The sequence below is a fragment of the Xenopus laevis genome, chromosome 4L, assembly GCF_017654675.1.
Source record: "Xenopus laevis strain J_2021 chromosome 4L, Xenopus_laevis_v10.1, whole genome shotgun sequence".
NCBI classification, from domain to species: Eukaryota; Metazoa; Chordata; class Amphibia; order Anura; family Pipidae; genus Xenopus; species Xenopus laevis.
In genome coordinates this window covers 141692450-141715907 of record NC_054377.1, presented here as the reverse complement: position 1 = coordinate 141715907, position 23458 = coordinate 141692450, and the positions used below count along the sequence as shown (strand labels likewise).

The 23458-nt window shown below is 39.3% G+C and overlaps 1 protein-coding gene across 14 annotated transcripts in view; it reads right to left on the bottom strand.

The window, feature by feature from the left end:
• Positions 1–23458, bottom strand: part of foxp1.L (forkhead box P1 L homeolog) — a 612880-nt gene that overhangs the window by 319401 nt on the left and 270021 nt on the right. For all 14 annotated transcript variants that reach the window (XR_001935410.2, XM_018259171.2, XM_018259180.2 and 11 more), the window contains one exon: positions 601–670. The gene's annotated coding sequence lies outside the window, so the exon portion shown is untranslated. The remainder of the gene's footprint in view (positions 1–600; positions 671–23458) is intronic.

Sequence of the window (23458 nt, the reverse complement as noted above, 5' to 3'; positions counted from 1 at the left end):
CTATATACCTCCTGTGCCTCCTGAACTATATACCTCCTGTGCCTCCTGAACTATATACCTCCTGTGCCTCCTGAACTGTATACCTCCTGTGCCTCCTGAACTGCATACCTCATGTGTCTCCTGAACTGTATACCTCCTGAACTATATACCTCCTGAACTGTATACCTCCTGTGCCTCCTGAACTGTATACCTCCTGAACTGTATACCTCCTGTGCCTCCTGAACTGTATACCTTTGTAACCCCCTAAACAAAGGGTGCAGGTAGAACACCCTGATATCATGGTATTTACTGAAAATATTGTTACATAATATAATATGTCATTGGTTTAATATGGGGAGCTAAGGGCCCTTTCGGCCCTACTCTAAATGAAATGATGGGGGTAGGAGACAGACCTATTTAATATACACGATACTTGTTTTTCTCATGCTAACACCATTGCCACTTGCTAGAACAGAAGCCAGAGACTGATTGAAAGGAAATGGTTTTCACTTATAGCCCAAAGCCCTACATTTATAAATAAAAAAATATATATAAAGGACACTTTTCAAACATTTCAACCCCCACTAAACCATAGAGTGGAACAGGCAAGATTTTATTTACCTTATACAAGTAGTTGCTTCAGCAAAGCAATCTTCAGTTACAACCACCCAAAAAGGTCACTCTCCTTCCCCTGGGGACAGAAAAAAGAAAATAAATAAATATAAAAAAAAAACAGAGAAAATGATTAAATAAAACAGAGTCTACATGAGTTTTGCCCCCATCTCACTGGGCAGCAGTAACAAATAAATGAAGAAACAAAGGCATGCAATTGTGCTTAATGGTGAATGACTTTGGGAGAGTTAATAAAAGGAATAAAGTGGTTGGAGTGGAGCTTATCTGGAGCGAGCAGCACCAAGGCTTTCCCGTCCGTAAGCAGCGCACAGTCTTTAGCCGGGAGGGAAGATGAGCCGGCTTTGTGTTCGGCCAAAGGACTTGTATAGCCCAGCAAATTTATTTGGGTTTATGTGACAAAATGCACAATGAAACCCTGATTAAAATCTGGCCACCTAATAAAAAAATGTAGTCGGGCCAAGTTCTCTCTGGATCGTAGCGGAGTGCAGTCTGGATACAGGGAAAGAAGTCGCCTGCCTCATATATAGTGAATAAAGTAACCCCTCTTGTAATATATAAAGATATTAGAAGTTACTGAGGAGTTCCATGACCATATAAAAGTACGAGGCCGAAGGCCAAAGGCCAAGTGTTTTTATACAGGTCCTGGAACTCTAAGGTTACTTCTAATATCCTTATATTTTACAATAGGGGTACTTTATTTATTATAATACAGTAGAACCCCAATTTTTACAGGGGACCAGAAAAAAATTGTGTAAAATCCAGGAAAATGGAAAATAAGGGAAATGTATTATGCATAATATATAGGTGGGACCACAAAACAACAAATGAAGGAAAACTTAAAATCGGGGGATGTAAAATGGGGGTTTAACTGTACACACGTTTTTAGTGAGTCATGTGACAGAAATGACTTCATTAAGCTCCGATTATAACTGATGACATCACTAAGCTCCGATTATAACTGGTGACATCCCTAAGCACTATTTATAAGGATATCATTTAGAGGATATTCATGGCTCCCCTCTTGTAAATTATAAGGAAATTATAAGTTACCGAGGAGTTTCATGACCATATAAAAGCACCAGGCCAAAGGTCATGGAACTACGAGGTAACTTCTAATATCAGGGGGTACTTTATTTATTATAATACTCAAGTTTCAGTGAATCATGTGATAGAAATGACATCAGAACTCAACGTTTATAACTGATGACATCAGAACTCACCGTTTATAAGGATATGATTTACAAGATATTCATGTATCAATAATGTAGTTGGTTGTGGAACAAACCCAAGGCAGCAAGTTGACTGCAATACTCTTTATTGGGAGGTAGAGTTACACAACATGTTTCGGGCGGAGCCCAAAGGGTTTGTTCCACAACCAACTACATTATTGATACATTGATTTGGGATATTGAACACAGGATAACCCGTGGAATTAAACCAACAAAGACTTTTGTTGAGCCGCACCCATTCCTTTATTTACAAGATATTCATGGCTTTTGTGTATTATATATATATATACATGCCTATATATGTTCAATGGGAGAGTCGCCGGCAAACTGACCTTCATATTGGGTTCTCACCTCAGTTGGGCACATATAGAATCTATTCAGCTACTTAGCTTTGTGCCTAAGGCAAAACTATTTGGCCCAACACCCTGCCAAAAAGCCACCCCACCCATTGGTGCCACTCAATAACCCCACAACTGGTGTCTTGCTCCCTCAACTGCCACTTCTGGTCTCTTGTTCCCTCACCTCCCCTGCCGATATCTGCCTTCCTCAACTTCTCCCCTGCTGGATGTTAATCCCTTACTTCTCCCTCTGGTCTCTCCTTTTGGAATTGCTCCCAGCCACACCTGCACCCTAGGAACATACCTCTGTCGCCTACCACTAGTTCCGGCCCTGCGTACATGGGCTGAAAAAAGCTTCCGACTCCAAACTGAGTTGGCACCTGGCTGATTAGGTTCAAAATAAATAAGGGTTCATTTGAATAAGGGTCGACTGATGGTTAAATAAAATTCCAAGGCCAGAAAATAGACATTATAATACATAACATAAGTTTTATTGCAAGGAACTTCCTGGGGCGGCTTCCCTGAAACACACATGGATAAAGACCCTCAATACACTTTATTTCTGGATAACTGCTTTCCGTATAATGGATCCCATAACTGCATTTGCAAATGCTTTTCGTCCAGGTTGCAAATATGTATTGTCCATATAAAGTTAAAAAATATCCTTGAAATAAACACATTTCTAGTAATGCCATTTACTACATTTCACCATGTTAAAGATGAAGTCTCACTTAAAAATTCCACACATTACAAAACATTGACACCCCGGCCTTGTTTTAACTTCCCCATTTCCTAAATGTGTTTTTTAAAGACCAGTATCAAATGTTTCAAATCCTAATGTCACATTACATTATTGAACCAATCGTTTCACTTAACATACACGGAGCCAGGCCAAACTGACAGCAGTGCATAAGTAAATAGGCATTTATATTGAAATTTTCTCCTACCGATTCTAGATAAACACGTCCTAAATGCTTTTAACCATGATTTCATTTTCTGATTTTCTATTTTCTGATGACAACATTCTATGGTTGGCACTCACATCATTTCACATAAGCACAAGGCTTCGCTGTCCCCGGAGCTAGCCTCCTTAACTCTGAATTCAATATTCATTTTAGATATTCATGCAAGTGTCAGGTCAATCAAAGGAACACTGAGAATTTAAAGTTATTTCTGGTGGAGCCCATTCCTAGAAAACTCAGGTTTGCTGTAGTCTATGGATTTGTAAAACTTTTCTTGACTCTTAAAGGCCAACATCCCAATGACCGGCAATGATCCTTGGATTAAAAAACACCAAGCTCAATGTTGGTAAGGTCTATGGCACAAAAGCTAATTTGGAAATTTTGCCCCTACAAGCAAAATTGCTGGTAATAGGAATCACATGAAAACGGGCAGATTTGATGATCTTCTAGATCAGTGATCCCCCAGTGATCAGCTATCCAACCCCTTGGATGTTGCTCCCAGTGGCCTCAAAACAGGTGATTCTTTTTGAATTCCAGGCTTGGAGGCAAGTTTTGGTTGTATAAAAACCAGGTGTACTGCCAAACAGAGTCTCAATGTAGGTTGACAATCCACATAGGGGCTACCAAATGGCCAATCACAGCCCTTATTTGGCACCCCAAGAACATTTTTAATGCTAGTGTTGCTCCCCAACTCCATTTAAAATAAGTCACGTTTAGTTTAAAGCTCTGGCTCAACTTTTTCTTTACAATTGTGGAAGCCCAATAGCAAGGTGCTTACTCTGTATTGCAATGTAGGCAATATATATATATATATATATATATATATATATATATATATATATATAGGCTTCAGCTCCGGCTGAGGAATATCAGATAATTCCAGCCCAGACATAACGTAGATGGCAGCCCTACTCTATATATATATATATATATATATATATATATATATATATATATATATATATATATATATATATATATATATATATATATATAGGCTGAGGAATATCAGATAATTCCGGCCCAGACATAACGTAGATGGCAGCCCTACTCGACTTGATCGTGTGAAACATCCAATTTCACGTGCCGGAATCAGTTGACACAGGCAGAGTGTGTTAAATTCAGAGCAATGTGCTCGCTCCCCGCTCGCTACACGATGTTATTATGAAAATGTCTCCTAAACTGATTTATGTTTATCTATTGTGCAGCTTCAATTTTCTGCATGTTTAGCAGACAAACCTGTGCTTTATGCTTTGCATTGCAGATCCGATCGCCTCCCAGATACAGAATCCTTCTGGGCCGTGTTAAATTTTAATTCCAAAGGCGAAACTGCTGAAAGTGGCTACTTTAAATTACGTTATGTTTTTGTGCTGTGTTTTTCATAAGCGGCTGTATCTTTACATATGTCACCTGTTTGGGGAAGTTTCTATAACCCCTCCAGCGCTGGAAAGGGTTTCAGATGCAATAAAAGAGCTGCTCCATGCTTCAAAGTGGAATGAGCCTCTCGAATGGCATTCCAACAGAACAAATAAACCTGTAAAATGTAATTTATACCCCTGCAAGCTCTTTCAGGGCTATTTAAGGAAAAATGATCTACTTGGGGAAAAAAGGAAGAGCTGCTTGTTCCGACTCTGACCCACTTAATAAAAAAGAACTGTGCCGGCAAACGGCACCCGAAGCCTCTTCTTTAGGGACCGGATAAACAAGTGCTGCACAAAGTACACAGCCAATTATACTCTGTTTTCATGACCATGACCTGGTTTACATGACAAGCCTTGAAAAAGAAAAACAGCAATAAAATATATTTATCATCCTCAAAACATTATTTTTAGTTCACCGCCCGGCAGAGCTTTTTTAGCATGAAATAACTTGTGCTGGATTTCAGAAATAGATGAAGCCCAAATTTGACCCATACGTCCTCTGACTTAACAAATATAGTGAATAATATTAGCAAACAAGACTAAAATGAAAACCATATCCTAAACATTGTTGTTTTTTTTATATTTAAGTTCTATATCCAGTAGGGATGCACCATATCCAGGATTCGGTTCGGGATTCGGCCAGTATTCGTTTCGGGATTCTGCCTTTTTCAGCAGGATTCAGATTGGGCCGAATCTTTCTGTCCGGCCGAACCGAATCCTAATTAGCATATGCAAATTAGGAACAGGTAGAGAAATCTCGTGGCATTTTGTCACAAAACAAGGAAGTAAAAAATGTCCCCCCCAATTTGCATATGCTAATTAGGATTCGGTGTTCGGCCAAATTTTTCATAGAGGATCCGGGGGTTAGGCTGAATCCAAAATAGTGGATTTGGTGCATCCCTAATATTCACTTTCCATGCATTTACATATTTGAACTGCCGTATTGTTGGTTCTGTTCTAAACGCTGGTTATATCATTTCCCAGGCTCGAAATTCTGCTGAAATGTAAAGAATGAGCTTCAGATCTATGATCACTATGACAGAATGGTAGATAGAATGTCAGCCATAAAGCAGAACAGAACTGCTGCATTGTGAGAGAAAGGAAGGGGAGTTAACTATTACTACAGGTATTGAACCGGTTATCCAGAATACTCTGGACTTGGGGTTTTCCGGATAAGGGATATTTCTTTAATTTGGATCTTCATGCCTTAAGTCTACTAGAAATGAATTTAAAAATTAAACCCAATAGGCTGGTTTTGCTTCCAATAAGGATTAATTATATCTTAGTTGGGATCAAGTACAAGCTACTGTTTTATTATTACACAGAAAAAGGAAATCATTTTTAAACATCTGGATTATTTGGATAAAATTGAGTCAATAGGAGACGGGCATTCCGTAAATCGGCTCTTTCTCCATAACAGGTTTCTGGATAATGGATCCCATACCTATATTAATAAATGCACTTTCCTATGTGAGAATAAAGGGACTATCAGAAAACCATTTTTTTTACTGTATTTTCACAGAGACTGGACTACATTAATTCAGTTAGATCCAAGAAAAAAAAATGTAATGATTCAAATTTGCCAAAATGGACAAAAAGCCAAATTAGAGGCTGTGGGAGTGATTTATTCACACGGTTTCAAGGAGAAGTGCAGTGTCCCGGGCCATAAAGGTCTTTCATTTCTTTTAAAGGAACAGTAACATCAAAAAAATGAAAGTGTTTTAAAGTAATAAAAATATAAAGCAGTGTTGCCCTGCACTGGTAAAACTGGTGAGTTTGCTTCAGAAACACTACTATTGTTTATATAAATAAGCTGCTGTGCAGCAATGGGGGCAGCCATTCAAAGGAGAAAAGGCTCAGGTTACACAGCAGATAAGCTCTGTAGAACATAATGGTGTTATCTGTTATCCACTATTTAACCTGTGCCTTATAGACTTTTTACAGTTTCTACCATTGATACACAGCAGCTTATTTATATAAACAGGTTCCATACCTGTACCTTGCACTTGATCCCAACTGAGATATAATTAATCCTTATTGGAAGCAAAACCAGCCTATTGGCTTTATTTAACGTTTACATTATTTTCTAGTAGACTTAAGGTATGAAGATCCATATTACGGAAAGATCCTTCATCCAGAAAACCCCAGGGCCCGAGCATTCTAGGTAACAGGACCTGTAATTTATTTTGGGTGAGATATGGGGCCTTAGGATAGGATAAGGAGCTCAAGGCAAGGCAGAATTTATTATTAGGGATGCACCCAATCCAGGATTCAGTTCGGGATTCAGACAGGATTTGACCTTTTTCAGCAGGATTTGGATTTGGTCGAATCCTTCTGCACAGCCAAACCCAAATCCTAATTTGCATATGCAAATTAGGGGCGGGGAGGGAAATCGTGTGACTTTTTGTCACAAAACAAGGAAGTCAAAAATGTTTTCCCCTTCCCACCCCTAATTTGTACATGCAAATTAGGATTTGGATTCGGTATTTGGCCGAATCTTTTGTGAAGGATTTGGGGGTTCGGCAGAATCCAAAATAGTGGATTTAGTGCATCCCTATTTATTATATCCTAGTTTTTAAATCTAAAGGAAATTTGATTAGGGTACCTAAATTGCCACCTTAATAAACACCGTAAAAAATATTATACTTATCCAGAATGCTTGGGACCTGGGGTTTTCCTGAAAATGGATCTTTCTGTAATTTGGATCTTCATACCTTAAGTCTACTAAGAAATCATTTAGTAGTTACTTACTAAAATCTGATTTTATCTAGGGATGCATCGAATCCACTATTTTGGATTCGGCCGAACCACCAAATCCTTCACGAAAGATTTGGCCGAATACCGAACCGAATCCAAACTCATATGCAAATTAGAGGTGGGAAGGGGAAAACATTTTTTACTTCCTTATTTTGTGACAAAAAGTCACGCAGTTTCCCTCCCGCCCCTAATTTGCATATGCAAATTAGGATTTGGTTCAGATGGGCAGAGAATTCAGCCGAATCCGAATCCTGCTGAAAAAGGTCGAATCCTGGCCGAATCCCGAACCGAATCCTGGATTCGGTGCATCCCTAATTTTATCTCATTATTTAATAAAAATAAAGCTCGACCAAACTCTCATCCCTGATTTTGCCTTATTTATCATTAAAATAATTTGAATAAATTGGATAGGGAAAAAACTCTTAAATCCTAAATCGCTTGTTTTTTTCCGGTTTTTGCCCAAAAAACCCACATTTTTCAGATTATCAGACTAAACCCAGGATGGACCACGATATCTTCAAATTGGGATAGGGACATCTCCCATTGACTTATACATGACCTCGGCAGGTTTAAAATAACTGATTTTTGGATTTGGGTTTTTCGCAGAATCAGGATAAAATAAATGTTAAAAAAATTTTAAGGGTTTATTTTCCACAAAAAAATTGAGTTTTTGCCTTAAAAAGCCTGACCAGAAAAAAAAAAGTTTTAATAAACAACCCCTTTGGACCCAATTAGATTGTTTTGCTTCCAAAAAGACTTAATTATATCTTAGGCAGAGATTTGAATCTTTCTAATTTTTATTTTTAATAAACCGTAAAGAACTAGGAGTCTATGGGGCAAATTCACTAAGATCCGAAGTTGCGCCGGCGACAGCTTCGCCACACTCTGCCGCACTTCGCCAGGCGTTGTTTCACCAGCGCTACGCAAATTCACTAAAATGCAAAGTTGCGCTCAGGGAGGCGAACGGTAGCGAAGTTGCACTAGCGTTAATTCATCAAGCAAAGCGAAGTTACGTTACTGATGCCTAATTTGCATACGGCGCCAAGTTAAAGTACAATGGACGTATATGTAGCAGCAAATACATTACACTACACAAGCCTGGGAAACCTTCATAAAATAAAAGAGAGTTGTTATTTTGCCCTATACATGTGCAGACTGTATAGTTTAGGTGCCATATGTTAGGAAATGTAGGGGGGAAGGAGGGTACCCCAAACAAAATTACGATCTTTTTCAGCCTATCACCCTTAAAAAAGGAAAAGACGCCAGTGTTTTTTGGGACTTAGAAACAATTTTTTGAAGCCCTATCTACTCTACTGCACTTCGCCTGGTCTGAGGAGGCGAAGGCAAGTCTGGCGCAAGAGGTAACGTTCAGTAAAATGCGCAAGTTAGTGAATTAGCGTAGTTACGTCCCTTCACCATAGCACTACTTCGCCCGGTGTAAGGGTGCAAAGTAGCGCTAGAGTAGGTCCACTTCACTAGCGAATTTACACCAGCGCCCATTATTAAATCGGCGAAGTAATGACATGACGTCGCTGCTGGCTGCGCTAGCATTAGCCGCTTTGCGCTTTAGTGAATTTGCCCCTATGGGAGACGGGTATTCTGTAATTCTGAGCTTTCTGGATAACGGGTTTCTGGATACTGTTCCACACCTGTTCAGTCTTCAAAAAGTGAAGTAAGCATTATTAATTGATATTTTAATTGATTTTTCTGGCAACTGATGATGTCGAATAATGATTTGCGGGTATAAGACGTGGCTTGGAATTAGCTTAGTCATAGATAAACACAATCCACACCCTGTTGAGTTTGTTCGTTCCATTGTGTGCAGCAGGTAACGGATATTAATGTCTACGTCAAGCTTTATTTTCTTGTTTCTCAAATCCAGAAACTATTTGTTTCCATTACAGATTTCCGATGGATGCGGCTGTTTTTCATTGGCAATTCCCAATGAAAATCACTTTGGGGGCAGGTGTAAAAACCAACTGAAGACATTTAAGAGCCAACACAATTAAGTCATAAAAACTAGAAATATCAGAGGAAGAAAAGTAAACATTTTTTTGCGAGCAGCGGGGCTTTGTTTTAGGAGAGGAATGCAGGAAGCTCAGGTTACACCTCGCAAGGTTAAGAAGTGCAATCATACGTGGCTGAGCAGAAAAACAACTTTCTATTTACCAGTTGACTTGATGAGATCCTTCAGCCTGTTTGTAGAAGGGCCTCCAGTAAAGCACGACTGTTATTTTTTCTCTTTCTCTGTTGAAAATTATTCACACGTGAAGACATGAGACTTTCTCAATGAGAAAGTGTTTCTTGGACAAGTGTTTTCTTTATCACTGGCCCATCGTGACTAGTTATAAATGGCAACAAAAGTGTAAGGAGGTTGGGAGAGAAATAGTCATCCGTCTTATGTTGTATAAGCAAATGGAGAACATCAGAGAGGGAAGAAAATCAAGAAGCTTTCAGGTCTTGTCTCCTCTTAATGCAAATAAAAACAAATACCCTTATGGAGACTCTCATGCCTGGCAAAGACTGGGAGACAACAGCAAAAAAAACACACACACTGGGAATTTCGTTTTTTTGAGGAATAGAATTGTCCATAGACGCAGATACTATGGTACAAAACAAAGGTTCGTACGATTTTCGGACCATGTATGGATCATACCAACATTTTTCATACCATGGTGATCGGTCTCAGTCGGTCAGAGAGGTTAAAAGATTTATATCGGCTACCGATAAGATCTCTGCATGTATTGCCTATCTGACTATGAAGAGTTTCATTCATCCAGGTCATGGTATATCTGATAAGATAGAAGTAATTCTAAAACAACTGGACTTGCTGAGTAATCATTGAAGACCTTTCACTACTCATCCGAGCAGCTTCTTCAGTTCAACTGACTGGTGTGGGAAGTCCTCGGTATATAAACTCTTGTATAAGACTATTAAATAAGAGTTTATATGCCGAGAACTTCCCACACCAGTCAGTTGAACTGAAGAAGCTGCTCGGATGAGTAGAGAAAGGTCTTCATTGATTACTCAGCAAGTCCAGTTGTTTTAGAATTACTTATATGAGATATACCATGACCTGGATGAATGAAAATCTTCATAGTCAGAGAGGCAATACACGCAGAGATCTTATCGGTAGCCGATATTAATCTTTTAACCTGTCCAACCTACTGACATCAATGGGAGACTGTCACTACTTTGTCGGACATAACTTTCATACGATTGCTGCCTGTCACTTAATGGCCCGAGCAACGTGTGATTTGTTCTCGTTACTACTTTATATTAATCTAGGGGTTTTTGTAGATAACACGTTGTCTAATTCTGGGCAGTGTCATTCTGTGGCTACTAAAGCAAATAAAGTTCTTTCTTGTATAAAAAAAGGGCATTAACTCAAGGGATGAAAACATAATTCTGCCTCTTTATAGGTCCCTGGTGAGGCCTCATCTGGAGTATGGGGGCAGTTTTGGACTCCAGTCCTTAAGAGGGATATAAATGAGCTGGAGAGAGTGCAGAGACTAAGTGCAACTAAATTGGTTAGAGGGACAGAAGACTTAAATTATGAGGGGAGACTGTCAAGGTTGGGGAAAAAAGGCGCTTGCGAGGGGACATGATTACACTTTACAAGTACATTAGAGGACATTATAGACAAATAGCAGGGGACCTTTTTACCCATAAAGTGGATCTCCGTACCAGAGGCCTCCCCTTTAGACTAGAAGAAAAGAACTTTCATTTGAAGCAACGTAGGGGGTTCTTCACAGTCAGGACAGTGAGGTTGGGGAATGCACTGCCGGGTGATGTTGTGATGCTGATTCAGTTAATGACTATAAGAGGGACTTGGATGATTTCTTGGACAGACATAATATCAAAGGCTATTGTGATACTAAACTCTATAGTTAGTATAGGTATGGGTATATAGAATTTAATTAAAAGTAGGGAGGGGTGTGTGTATGGATGCTGGGTTTTCATTTGGAGGGGTTGAACTTGATGGACTTTGTCTTTTTTCAACCCAATTTAACTATGTAACTATGTAACTATGTAATCTGAATGGTTAGTTGCAGGTTGGAAGATTGGCACTGCCAAATCAACATAGGCTATAATCAGCATGTCTATGGCCAGCTTTAGCCCAAAACTGAGGAACAATGAAGTAGATAAAGAAAATATAAACGCTCAACCGCACCCTGATCTTCTTCTTGAACCCATCCCTTTTACAGAAGCCCACCAGGCCCAGACTGGAAAGCTGTTTAGATCTCTGCGTTTTTGAAACTCCAGGGCCTATTTTGAATCTCAGTTGAGGCTTAAAACTCACCTCCCTTTATAGGGTCCAGGGGGAACATCTAAGGGCTATTCCACACGGGGAGATAGCGACGCGTTTGCGGTCGCGGCGACAAAGTGCCGCGACAGTCGCCGCGACCGGCGCAGGCGACAGTTTTGTATGGGCGCCTATGTAAAAACGCCTGTGCTAACCACACGAGGTGATGCGCTTTTCAACAGTCGCCTGAAAATGCCTCACCAGGCTTTTTCAGGCGACTGTTGAAAAGCGCATCGCCTCGTGTGGTTAGCACAGGCGTTTTTACATAGGCGCCCATACAAAACTGTCGCCTGCGCCGGTCGCGGCGACTGTCGCGGCGCTTTGTCGCCGCGACCGCAAACGCGTCGCTATCTCCCCGTGTGGACTAGCCCTAAGAGGGAACAAAATCAAGAAGCTTTCAAGTCGTGTCTCCTTTTAAAGCAAATAAAAACAAATACCCTTATGGAGACTTTCATTCCTAGCAAAGACCGTGCTCTTTGGAGCAGAAACAAAAACTGGGAATTTAGTTTTTTGGGGAATCCCCAACATTCTGCATAACAGGTATCATGCCTGTATTTCGCAAAATAAAACTGCTAAGCACTAATTAAACGAGTGTTACATTATAGGGATGCACCGAATCCAGGATTCGGTTACGGAATCCTTCTGCCCGGCCGAACCTGAATCCTAATTTACATATGCAAATTAGGGGTGGGTGGGAAAATGCGTGACTTTTTGTCAGAAAACAAGGAAGTAAAAATGTGTTCCCCTTCCCACCACTAATTTGCATATGCAAATTAGGGTTCGGATTCGGTTCAGTATTCGGCTGAATCTTTCATGAGAGATTCAGTGGTTCGGCCGAATCCAAAAAAGTGGATTCGGTGCATCCCTATTACATAACGTTGCTTATAGGGATGCACCGAATCCAGGATTTGGTTCGGGATTCGGCCAAGATTTGGCCTTTTTCAGCAGGGTTCAGATTCAGCAGAATCTTTGTGCCTGGCCGAACCGAATCCTAATTTGAATATGTAAATTGTGGGGAGGGCGGGATTTCACATGACTTTTTGTTACAAAACAAGGAAGTAAACCAATTTTTCTCCACTTTTTCCATTTGCATATGCAAATTAGGATTCGGATTCGGTTCAGTATTCAGCCGAATCTTCCAAGATGGATTCGGGGATTCGGCCGAAACCAAAATAGTGGATTTGGTGCTTCCCTAGTTGCTTAGTTGTGGGATGATAATATCCCTTTCACTTCTCAGTTTGCCTGATAGTAATAATATAATATAGTAATATCTGTGTTTATTATGTGGATGAATATTGTACAATGAAAGCACAAAGAGGTGTAAAACAACTCACAATATTTGTCTGGACTTGATTATGGAATAAAAGAGATACAAAAGTAGCGGCAATGAAAGGAAACCTCTGGGTAATACAGGCCGCAATGTTATTTCAGCTGAAGTTTGATATTATTCCGCGTTTGTTGCAATTCGAGTCAAACCAGCGCTTGGGTCCCAATGAGACGAAACGTATTCAGCTTTAAAATGAAAAGAAAGCGTGGGCTTCGGGGGTTTCAGTGGAAAAAGTATTCTTATTCCAGAAACTATCATCAAAGGTTCAATTTTTTTTTCTTTTTTTTTTAAATAGAGGAAACCTGAAAACAGATCGCAACATTAAATATGATGTGGTTTTTACGATCAAACATAAACAGGAAATTAAAACAATCTGATGTCAAGTTCATCTCTTTGGGCTGAAAACCCAGGAGCGAATAAGTCTCTCTGCAAAGCCCTAGTCCCGGCAGCTCCCGGCCTTATAAGGTCACTAGAAATGTCCCTTTCCCTCTCCTTTCTGACTCCTCTGTTTTTTAACAACAGAATAATCTCAACCAGCAGCTGCTCCCTGGACTATTATCTGACCGGGATTTGTCATTTGATACAACCTGATCTTTTTAGTTATTTTTCTAACGAGACTTGTTTATACGTTTCAAGTGAGCGCTCAGTAAGGCAGACCACCTGCTGAACAGCCACAATGTATACATATATATAAATATATAAAAATATATATATATATATATATATACACAACATTAATAAATTCAAGTTGCTGCGCTGCTTCCTCTGCGGGCGACATCGGGGAGATGTAATATAATGACCATATAAGAACATTTGCCAGTAATACAAGTCAAGGAACCGTATCCATATACAGGTATAAGATCCGTTATCCGGAAACCTGTTAAGCTCCGAATTATGGAAAGGCCGTCTCTCATAGAATCCATTCTAATCAAATAATCCAAATCTTTAAAAATGCACACCTCCCAACATTCTGGAAATGAAAAGAGGGACAAAAAAGTTGGCGCGTGTAACGCGGCAATTTTTTTGGACCACACCCATTTTTGTGGTCACACCCCTAATTACCATGTTTATTTTACAAAATTTGGCAGGTTATGAAAGTTTGAACATATTTCTGTGTTTTTTTTCAGTTATTACAGTTTTGCTAATGAAGGTGAATTGCCCTTTAAGCTGTGAGTCTAACTTCTCCCAAGGGACCTGTTATCTTATATTGTTACAATTACTTATTTGCTTATCTCAAAATTGTTACAAAAGTATCTTATCTGCAGGTGCGGCTGTTCTGGGCTCTCTGCCAAAAGCCAATGAAGTTACAAACTTTGTTTCTTTTTCTGGCTGTTCAGTGCAGAAAAAAACAGGACTTTCCAGTACAAATGAGGGACTGCGGGTTGAGCTGTCAAAAAACTAAAAACGGGACAGCTGGGAGGTATGAAAATTATTTCCTTTCTTTCTGTTATAATAAAACAGTAACTTGTACTTGATCCCAACTGAGATATAATTAATCCTTATTGGAGGCAAAACCAGCCTATTGGATTTATTTAATGTTTACGTGATTTTCTAGTAGACTAAGGTATGAAGATCCAAATTACGGAAAGATCCCTTATCTGGAATACCCCAGATCCCGCGCATTATGGATAACAGGTCTTGTCAATTTCCCAGCTGCCCCAAGTCATGTGACTTGTGCTCAAGTCTTTACTGCTGTACTGCAAGTTGGAGTGATATCACCCCTCCCTTCCCCCCCCCCCCAGCAGCCAAACAAAAGAACAATGGGAAGGTAACCAGATAGCAGCTCCCTAACACAAGATAACAGCTGCCTGGTAGATCTAAGAACAGCACTCAATAGTAAAATCCATGTCCCACTGAGACACATTCAGTTACATTGAGAAGGAAAAACAGCAGCCTGCCAGAAAGCATTTCTCTCCTAAAGTGCAGGCACAAGTCACATGACCAGGGGCAAAACTGATGCGTTATGAAAAAAACATGTTTTCCAATGACAAGATCCCTTAAATACAACCAACTGATATCTGTTTTCATGGGGATGTAAAACTAAATGATAAATGAAAGAAATTGTAATTCTAAGCAACTTTCCAACATACGTTCATTATGAAATGTTGATGCTTTGAAAGGGGTGTTTCACCTTCAGGTTAACTTTTAGTATGTTATAGAAAGTCAAATTCTCACACAATTTTTCAATTAGTCTTCATTATTTATTTTTTATAGTTTTATTTTGCCCTTTGCTGAGTCTCTCCAGCTTTCAAATGGGGGTCCACTGACCCTATCTAAAAAAACAAATGCTCTCCTATTCACCTTCCAGTCTCTTATTCAAATCAACGCATGGTTGCTAGGGTCATTTGAACACTAGCAACCAGATTAGAGATGCTGAATAAAAAGCTAAATAACTCAAAAACCACATATACAGTAATAAAAAATGAAAACCAATTGCAAATTGTTTTAGAATATCCCTCTCTACATCATACTAAGGGGCAAATTCACTAAGATGCGAAGTTGCGCCAGGCGCAACTTCGCCGCACTTCGCTGCACTTCGCTGCACTTCGCCAGGCGTAGTTTCGCCAGCGCTTCGCAAATTCACTAAAATCCGAAGTTGCGCACAGGGGTAGCGTAAGGTTGCGGAGTTGCGCTAGCGTTGTTTCGCTATATAAAGCGAAGTTGCGCTAGCGAAGGATAATTTGCATACGGCGCGAAATTCAAATTTCAATGGAGGAACACGTATCTGCACTACAAATGCCTAGAAAACCTTCAAATCTGCAAATAAAATTTTATTTTGCCCTACACATGTGCCCACTGTCTAGGTAAGTTGCCATGAGTCAGGAAATGTAGGGGGGAGGAAGGGGAGCCCCAAAAAATTTTCGATCTTTTTCAGCCTATCACCCATCATGTAGAAAACACGCCAGCGTTTTTTGGGACTTAGAAAAATTTTTGACTTTTTTTGAAACAATCCCTATCTACTCTATTGCGCTTCGCCAGGTCTGAGGTGGCGAAGGAAGTCTAGCGTAAAAGGTAGCGTTCAGTAAACTGCGCAAGTTAGTGAATTTGCGTAGTTTTGTCGCTAGCGAAGATTCGCCTGGCGTAAGGTTGCGAAGTAACACTAGCGAAACTACGCCAGCGTTCGTTAGTGAATTTGCGCAGTAGCGAAAATGCCAAACGCTAGCGAATTAACGCTAGCGTTCGGCGCTTCGCGCGTTAGTGAATTTGCCCCTAAGAGTTAACTGAAAGGCGAACAACCCCTTTAGTGTTATTTATATATATTACTTCTTTTCTCTGCCCCGGTGGTGGACTTTAGAAACAATGGAGCAGAAGGCAGCTGATAAAGAGCATATAAGTAGTGATGGGGGCGAATTTGGGGCGTTTCGCCAAAAAATGAGCGAATTTCCAGCGATATTCACAAAATGGTGAAAAATTTGTGAAATCCCGCCGGCCGGCCGTTTTTGACGCCGTCGTCCGTTTTTTTTTGGCAAAAATGGCACCAGCGTCCAAAAAAACGGCATCCATTTTTTAAACACCGGTGAATTTTCGTGGTGGTTTTGCAAATTTATTCGCCGATGTCGAATTGAGGGATTTTGCCGCCAATTCGCGCCTGCCAAATAAATTTGCCCATCACTACATACAAGGCTGACTTATTCTACATTGTTTCAACAACCAGCAGTGCAAAAAGCGACAGACACTGTTTTAATAGCAACTGCGTTTACAAATAACTTTAAAACCAGTGAAGATGTTCTTTGCTGTAAGAACCAAGTAACTACTGCTCAGGTCCAGATCCAGCAAATGACTTTGTACAAGGGTATAACCCAATTCTAAGCAACTTTCCAATTGGTCTTAATAATTATTTTTTTTTATATCGTTTTTGAAATATTTGCCTTCTTCTTCTAAAACTTTTCAGCTTTCAAATGGGGGTCACTGACCCCGTCTAAAAAACAAATGCTCTGTAAAGCTACACATTTAGGGGCAGATTTATCAAGGGTCGAATTTCGAAGTAGGAAAAGCTTAGAAATTCGGCCATCGAATTGGAATACTTTGACTTCGAACGTCGAAGTCGAAGTCTTTTTACATCAAATTTGGCCATTTGCGGTCGAAGTAAAATCGTTCGATCGAACGATGAAATTCTTCGAATCCAACGTTTCGAAGGATTTCATCCATCGTTCGAAGGATTTCATCCATCGTTCGAATGATTTTTCTTTGACTTCAAAAAACGTAGAAAAATGCTCTAGAAGTTCCCCATAGGCTAACATAGCACTTCGGCAGGTTTAATTTGGCGTCAAAGTTTTTTTTAAAGAGACAGTACTTCGATTATCGAATGGTCGCATATTCTAACTATTTTACTTTGAATCGAAGTAGAAGTATCCTATTCGATGGTCGAAGTATCCAAAAAATTTCTTCGAATTTCGAAAAAAATTTTACTTAGAAAATTCCCTCTAATTCACTTCGACCCTTGATAAATCTGCCCCTCATTGTTATTGTTACTTTTTACTACTTATCTTTCTATTCAGACCCTCTCCTATTCATATTCCAGTCTCTTTTTCAAATCAATGCATGGTTGCTAGGGTATATCGGACCATACCAACCAGATGGCTGAAATTGCAAACTGGAGAGCTGCTGAATAAAAAGCTAAATAAGTCCAAAATCACAAATAATAAAACTGAAAACCAATTGTCTCAGAATATCCCTCTCTACATTTGACAAGTTGTACACAGGCAAACGTACTGGGCAACTTCTGTTTATAAACTGTTGGTAAATGATGCAGCCCTGGCACATCACACTCACAGCCCTTATTTACATAGGGGAAGAGGAAACAAAAAAGCAGCAGCATTACTTATTATAATCTCCCCGAAGTTCCTCTTTCTTAAATTATAATATGAAATAAAATCACGCAGCGTTGGCAACTCTATCAGATGTGAACCCCAGACCCTGCAGAGAGCTACAGAACCCCAATAAGTACCATATTGCATCAGCCTATATATATATATATATATATATATATATATATATATATATATATATATATATATAGTGAATAAAGTACCCCCTCTTGTAATATATAAGGATATTATAAGTTACCGAGGAGTTTCATGACCATAGAAAAACATGAGGCCGAAGGTAACTTCTAATATCCTCATATTTTACAACAGGGGGTACTTTATTTATTATAATACACAAGTTTCAGTGAGTCATGTGACAGAAATGACATCACTACTCACCGTTTATAACTGATGACATCAGAACTCACCGTTTATAAGGATATAATTTACAGGATATTCATGGCTTTTGTGTATTATATATATATATATATATATATATATATATATATATATATATATATATATATATCCATGGGTCCACTTTCCAAACTATTATTCCTCCTCTCCTCACTCAACTTCTTTATTCTCCTAGTCTTTATCTCTACTTACTATACTCTATTCTCCCATTATTTAGCCTGTGTGTTCCATAAAGAAACAGGGAATGACCATGTAATAGGCCAAATGGTTAGAAGCAAAAGGCCACTGACCCCTGGGCCCACGGGGAGTTTTCCTGGTCTCCCATTGGCCAGTCCGACACTGGTTTGGCCAACACTGCTCTATATACAGTACAGGAGTATAAGGTTCGGTTGTGAAGCAAAAACACAGATTCCTATCAAACTTATTAGCATTAAAGGGGTGGTTCACATTTACTTTTCATTTGGTCTTCATTTGTTTTTTATCATTTTTAATTATTTGACTTCTTCTTCTGACTCTTTCCAGCTTTCAAATGGGGGTCGCTGACCCCATCTAAAAACAAATGCTCTGTAAGGCTACAAATGTATTGTTATTGCTACTTTTTATTACTCGTCTATTCAGGCCTCTCCTATTTATATTCCAGTCTCTTATTCAAATCAATGCATGGTTGCTAGGGTACCAGATTTCTGGATTTCATGGTTGCTAGAAACCAGATTTCTGAATAAAAGGCTAAATAACTCAAAAACCACAAATAATAAAAAAATTAAAACCAATTGCAAATTGTCTCAGAATATCACTCTCTACATGATACTAAGGGGCAGATTTATCAAAGGTCAAATTTCAAATTTCAAAAAATTCGAAATTCAACCAACCGAAATTTATTTTAAGAAAAATTGACGGTTTTTTTTTTTTTGCCTGAATAGGTCCATATTCGATCTAATAGATCCGTTTTCGATCAAATTCGAATCGAAGCAATAAAAAAAAAACTTTTCAAAGTCCACCAATTGACTCCATATAGGTTCTAGGAGGTCATAGGCTAAAACAGCAATACGGCAGGTTTTAGATGGCGAATGGTCGAAGTTTTCAAATTCAAATCCAATTTGGACTATTCCCTAGTGAACAACCCTTTAATCCAATTGGTTTGCTCCTCAATATTGTTTGCTATTATCTCTTTAAAGTGTTTATTGGCCCCTGTGGATGGATGTTACTGAATCAATGGCCCAAACTACGTCTGAGACAAGATGAAACCAGGGTTTCTGCAAATTTAAAGCTGAATTCTGATATCTCAGCTTTAGACTAACCTAGTATTCTCACAGTGTTCTCTACAACTTGACTTCTATATTCTACACAGTTGAGTTACTACAGGTAGTGTTCAGGCATTTCTGGATAACGGATCTTTCTGTAATTTGGATCTTCGTACCTTAAGTCAATTAGAAAATCATGTAAACATTATTATATAACCCCAATAGGCTGGTTTTGCCTCCAATAAGGATTAACTATATCCACACCTCCCAACATTTTGAAAAATAGAAACAGGGACAAAAAGATTTGCTGCGTGAAGTGTGGCAAATTTTTTGACCCCGCCTGTTTTGTGGCCACATCTCTAATTATCATGTTCATTTTACAAAATTTGTGAGGTTATGAAAGTCTGAACACATTTCTGTGTTTTTTTTAATGTTATTACAGTTTTGCTAATGAAGGTGAATTGCCCTTTAAGCTGCAAGTCACAGTTTACTCAAGAGACCTGCTTATCTTAAATTGCTACAATTGCTTCTTTGCTTAAATAGTTACAAATTTATCTAAGCTCACCTGCCACATATTCTGGACTCTCTGCCAATAGACAATTAAGTTAGAAACGTTTTATCTATTTCTGGCTGTTCAGTGCAGGAGATCAAAGAGAAAGTCAGGACATTTCAGTAACAATCGAGGACTGCTGAGCTGTTAAAATCAGGACTGTCCCACGAAAAACAGGACATTTGGGAGGTATGTTATATCTTAGTTGGGATCAAGTACAACATAGTGTTTTATTATTACAGAGAAAACGGAAATAATTTTTTTTTAAAAATTTGGATTATTTGGATATATATGGGAGATGGCAGTTCCATAATTCGTGACTTTCTGGTTTCCAGATAACGGATTCCATACATGTACTATCTTATGACAAATGACTATTTTCACAATCTTTTAAGGTTGAATCAGGAGACTTGCCTTGGTTTTGCTCCAGTTCGCTGGATAGGCTGCAGTTAAGGTGCCATTACAAAAACAGCTAGTGGTAGAGTCCTGCGCGGAACCAATTTCTAAGACCCAGACCGGACCCAAACCCGCAGCCCACGACCCGAACTGCAACCCGCATATTTACCCACTTTGATCCGCTACCTGACCCGGACTCGCAACTAACTGCCTTATCCGCAACCCGCCGACCACCATCAAACAGGAAGTGATGTTGCTGCAAACCAGAAGTGACGTCATCAAAAGTGGGCGGGACAGAAACAAGTTTTGTAAAACTTTAAAAGGAGTAAAATATAGACAATATTACATAAGATAAGAAATTTAGATGAGACCCGCACCTGAAAATCCTCCCCTTATTCCCCAGGGTGCCTGCGTTTTTTGCGGATAACCAGCGGATACCTGACCCGCTGCAAGACTCTAGCTAGTGGCTGCTAACATGGCCATTCTTGGACTAGTTAACAGCCAACTGGACTATGTATGGGCTTTCTCTTCTTAAACCAATATCTGATAAGGGCTTGGTCACATATTGATCTCACCAGGAAGAAAATCCCAGCTGCTGAGCAATGTAACCTCTCCCATCATAAATGATCCCATATTTTGGTGAACGTGATGAGTAAATAGGCAGGTTGGCCACAAACCAGATCATATTGACCGACAGCTCCAGACTCCACAAAGAAAGTGTAGGCACCGCTAAGGAACAGGTTGTGCACATCACACTCTCTGAAACAAAACAACAGCACAATGCAGATTGGTGGGGTGTAAATGGTGGGATAGTGTCGGCTATAGCTTCCCTCCTTCCCTAGGAGAAAATCCCAATGTAAAGCCAATACGTATAATATCTCACCAGTAATACGTGGGGGTCTGGGTGCTCATGCCCCAGACCTACAGCTCGAGGAGGAGGTATCCAACCAAAAGAGAAAACAGCAGGCACTCACAGACCCCACAAACAGACTTGTATAAAAACTGAAAACTTTATTTTAGAGCAAAAAGTAAATCAATACATAGACTTACGCGTTTCGTTTTGTCCCATCCGGCACTTAATCATAGGCTTTAACAGAAGGCAAACTGGTATGCCAGGTATTTACCCTAGACTCACCAATCACCAAACCACATCAATTAACCAATGAAGTAAAAAGAGGAGAGGGGCATTAAAAACAATGGGATCTGTTATCCTGAAACCTGTTATCCAGAAAGCTCCGAATTACAGAAAGGCCATTTCCCATAGACTCCATTATAATCAAATAATCCAAATCTTTAAAAATGATTTCCTTTTTCTGTGTAATAATAAAACAGTAGCTTGTACTTGATCCCAACTAAGATATAATTAATCCTTATTGGAGACAAAATCATTTTCTGGTAGACTTTATTATTATGAGGGATGCACCGAATCCACTATTTAGGATTCAGCCGAATACCCGAATCCTTTGTGAAAGATTTGAATACCGACCCAGATCCGAACCCTAATTTGCATATGCAAATTAACGGTGGGAAGGGGAAAACATGTTTTGCAGCTCCCAGGGTCCCCCAGCAGTTTTAATACAAGTTATTTTTTTCATTTAGCAACAACTTTAGCCTACCAGAGCCATATTTATTATATAGGCACCCTAGATAGTGCATCAGACTACCTATCAAAATAAAAATCCTTATTAGGGCAGAGACACACACTCAGATTCGGGGAGATTTAGTTGCCCGGCGACAAATCTACTCTTGTTCGGGGCGACTAATCTTCCAGAACTGCCTCCCGCCGGCTAGAATTTAAAACGCCGGCGGGATGGCACTCGGTGCGCCTCGTTTTCCAGTCGCCTCACGATGAACCTTCGGGCGACTTCGGAAAACGAGTGCCATCACACCGGTGATTTAGATAGATTAGATATGCGGCGGGAGGCAGTTCGGGAGATTAGTCGCCCCGAACAAGAGGCGATTTATCACCGGGCAACTAAATCTCCCTGAATCTGAGCGTCTCTGCCCTTATTATTATTTATTTCAAATCCCCTGACTGCCACCAGACACTTATATAATAGTAGGTGCTACCAAACTTTGTTCCCAGAATGCATAGGAATTGTTGTTAGTGATGGGGGAATAAATTGTCCTGGCACGAATTTGCGGCAAATTTATACATTTCGCTGCCAGCGAATAAATTTGCAAATCTCCAGCGAAAATTAGACGGTGAAAATTCGTCAGCGTCAATTTCCGATTTTTTTCTGTGAAAACAATCAAATTGCTTGATTTTTTTCGTGAAAACGTTCGAATTGTTTGATTTTTAGTGGAAAACGTTTGAATTGCCCGATTTTTTAGTGAAAACATTAGATTGCTCGATTTCTTTTGTGAAAACGTTCAAATTACTCTATTTTTTTGTGAAAACTTTCGACTTTCACGATTTTTTCCTGAACTTTCAGATTTCGCGTTTTTTACGCAAATTTTTCGCCGTTTAGTGAATTTTGCGGCAAAACACGAGAAATTTGCCTATCAGTAATTGTTATGTATATACAGCTGTATAATTATATATATATATATATATATATATATATATATATATATATATATATACACACACACACAAACACACACAGACTTTTTCTTTTGTAGGAAAATGGTGGTGGCTCTGAGCTCTGGAGCCGATTCTACACACTGTCACCCATAAATTCAAAATCTCCTCATTTATATTAATGGGAATGTAGGTCTGCCCTTATTTTAACCCTCTAAAAAAAAAACAAAGACTTCTAGACTCTCCCTCAAATTTTAATTACCCTGTTATTCATTTCTGTCCAACCAAGGATAATGAATCACTGAGCAAGAACATTTGCCATACTGTTCCCCTTAGCCTTAGAAAAAACCGTTGCCTAATTTCTTACCCCTGATGCATGGAACTTACTCTGCTTGTTTCTATTAACTCTCACCTGGTTTGGTCCCTGTCATTGGCGTCATTTGGTGGACTCTGAAAAAAACTTTTGATACTTCGAATCAAATTCGTTCGAATAAGATTCGAACGATCAAATACAGCCTATTGACTCGAAGTTTTTTTTTTTTTTATACATTTCGGTTGGTCTTTTGTTTA